The sequence below is a fragment of the Chinchilla lanigera genome, unplaced genomic scaffold, assembly GCF_000276665.1.
Source record: "Chinchilla lanigera isolate Chin_1 unplaced genomic scaffold, ChiLan1.0 scaffold00146, whole genome shotgun sequence".
Classification (NCBI taxonomy): domain Eukaryota; kingdom Metazoa; phylum Chordata; class Mammalia; order Rodentia; family Chinchillidae; genus Chinchilla; species Chinchilla lanigera.
In genome coordinates, this window is record NW_004955547.1 from 528,526 (window position 1) to 531,545 (window position 3,020).

General features: G+C 48.7%; 1 pseudogene; it reads right to left on the reverse strand.

Moving 5' to 3' along the window:
* Positions 1-1,433: 1,433 nt before the first annotated feature.
* Positions 1,434-2,372, reverse strand: LOC106147360 (annotated as a pseudogene).
* Positions 2,373-3,020: the final 648 nt, after the last annotated feature.

Genomic DNA, 3,020 nt, shown 5'->3' on the forward strand with positions numbered 1-3,020 from the left:
TTGAGTGATTCACACAGCTCATATTCTGACTGGAACCTGGAAAAACATCCTTAACAAAGAAAGGCTTGGGAAATGCATTTATTAAATTCATGGTTACACCTCTATTGACAAGCATCATCATGTGTTGTTTCACCTGAGATTTCTTTAGTTTATTAATGTCATCATAATGTTTGTCAATGAGATAAAACCATGCCCAAGTAACTTGAGGAATTGTGTATGAATTGCTCATTCAGCCATTTCGCAGCTGGGCCCAGCCTTAAACGAAACTAACACAATGGCATTTGTTATCAAACCATTGGATCTTGCTTAAGATAAAAGATTATTAGGCTTCAAATTAACACTCCAAACAGGGCTCACAATTAATCTGCTAATGATTTTCTTTGTTTAGAGATGTAGGTCCCAGTCAATTCTAGTACATGCTCTAATACAGATCTATCTGTGCACATTTGTCCCTTCCACAGTCCCGAGCGGACAGCTGGGGTGACAGGGGTCCTGCCCTTGAAGAGCACACTCTCCACAAAAGGAGCCCTACACAGCACTCATGTGAGCCAGGGGCCAGCGCTAGGTCACAATGGGCCTGGGATGCGGGGATTCATTCAGCAAGGAGGTCACACATTTAAACCAATCCTTGAAGCACGCCTGGGATTTTTCCAGGCGGAGATAAGGAGGCTTCCAGGGCAATGGACAGGGTGTTCAAGGCAGAAGAAACACCCAGGAAGGAGGCATGTTCACAGGAAATGCTGGTACACTCATTATCACACTCACATGCCAGGTACACTCATCTCTCGAGCACTGGCCCAGTCAGACACTGTCTAAAAGATGTCACGGTGCCCAGCTAAGCCAGCCCACAGCTCACAGGCCCACCAGGCCCTGCCTTCTAGCAGTGCTTTCTGCAGCAGGGCGCTGAGCATGTAACACTCCCTGCCTGTCTTCCTGTCAGTGCCGTCATCTCCCTGCCGCTCTGTGTCCTTACGTACTAAAAACTCCCCGCAGCGTATACCCCAGGGGCCCCCTTGTGAACTGAGCCAGAGCTCACTGGAGCTGATGGAGCTTGAACGGTTCCCTGTGCAGAATTTGCCACCTGCCCTCTGGGGCCTTTGGCTGAATAACCAAGCCGGGCATGGGGGAGGGGGGGGCGGCTGTTTTCAGGGGAGCCTCCCCAGCACGGCAGGCTGCTCACTGTGATGTAACTCCATCCTATATTGAGTGCTTTGTGAGAAACAGCCCCAGCATGCTTTCTTTCATCAAGCAAGACAAGTCTTTATTGACCGCTTACGTTTAGAATTAAAAGAACAATTTTTTTAGACATTACTGTTTTATTTTCCATTAGCCTCATTTCCATTTTGCCTAAATGTCTGCAGAACCGCTTAAGACCACTCAGAGGTTGTTCCTACCCATTCAGGGGCCTGCATAGTGGGGCTGCAGACCAGTCTTCAGGGGACAGCTGGGCCAGCGCCTGCAGCCTGCAGACCAGTCTGGGACCTCAGCTGACTGACAGTGAACTTAGGAGCTGGTGTCATCCGTTTGCCTTGAAATGCCTCCTTGGTCACACAGCCTCTTTCGCAGCAGCCTGCTCTTCCTTTTCAGCCTCCTCAAGATCTCCATGGAAGCGGAGATCGGCCGTGCCCTCCTATAGGTGCTCCCAGGAGATGGTGCCACACAAGCACAGCATATCCCCGGCCAGCATCCACACGCAGACCCACGGAGTGAACCCCCTTGCTGCTGCGTGGGGTGTCAGTGTCCACAAAGCACAGAGGAGAATCTATGCCACCCAGAGCAACGGTAGGCGGGGTGACACAAGGCGCCTCTGGGAGAGGCCGGTGGTCAGCCCTGGGATCAGAGTCCGCCAGAAGTGAGTCTCCCAGAAGGCTGCTTGGATCTGGTTAGTGAAGGCTCCAGGAGCAGCCAGCAATAGGAATGGTTCCAGTGGCAGCGACAAACCTCCACACAGCCAGAATCCCTGGAGGCTATGAGACTGACATCAGCAGGGTTTTCAGTGATAACCTTGGCACAAACTGCCAGCAGGAGCTCCTCCCAGGTCCTCTGCAGGTTATGATGTAAATACAATTATGCATTTTCCAGTTAGTATTTTTTTGTGTGTTTTGAAACAAGGTCTTGCTACGTAGTCCAGGCTGGGCTTGAACTCACTATGTAACCCAGGCTGGACTTGAACTTGCAGCAATTCTCCTGCCTCAGCCTCCTGAGTGCTGGGATTACAGGTCTGCACCACCATACCAGGCCTCTTTTCCTTTTGTAGATGTGCTGCTCTATCTGGAAATCAAGGTTGGGTGCTAACTTCAGTGGGTTCCTGCTGCACAGAATTTGAGGATATCCTCCTCTTACTTTTGCAGTACATCAAGGGGACCAGACATTGTGAAAGTTTCCCTTTAAGTTACTATAGGGATCAAGAAAAAACACTCTATGGACCCCTCCCTGGTAGTACAGAAAAGCTAGAATTTAATTTTTTGTTTTCTTTTTTGGTGGTACTGTGGTTGAACCCAGGCCCTTAACAGTGAACTACATCTCCAACCCTGTCTATTTTTTATTTTCAGACAGAGCCTCATTATATCACTAAGTTGTCCAGGCTGAGCTCAAGCTTGTGTTCTCCTGCCTCAGCCTCCCAGAGTTCTGGGATTATTGGTATGTTCCACCACTCCCAATTTAGAACTTACATTTTTAATTGAAGTGTACAAACAAACATTAAAATGCACACATGATTAGTGCGACCAGATACATTTTTACCTAGTGCAACAAGAACCCGTCAAGAAACAGAACACGTCCAGCACCCTTTCCAGTGTCGCTCCCCTTCCAGTCTCTACCTCCTCTGAGGATGAGCACTGTCTGGGGCTTATCCAACTGCACGGATCAGCTTTATGTTTTATATGAATGGCATCACATACTACCAGCTCTCTTGGCACTTATTCTTGAACACATAGATTGGTCAGACTCCAAAGAGGAAAAGTGGGAGGAGGGTTGAAGGATAGGTTCTCACAAGAAGTAGGGACCTGTAAATGCAAAAT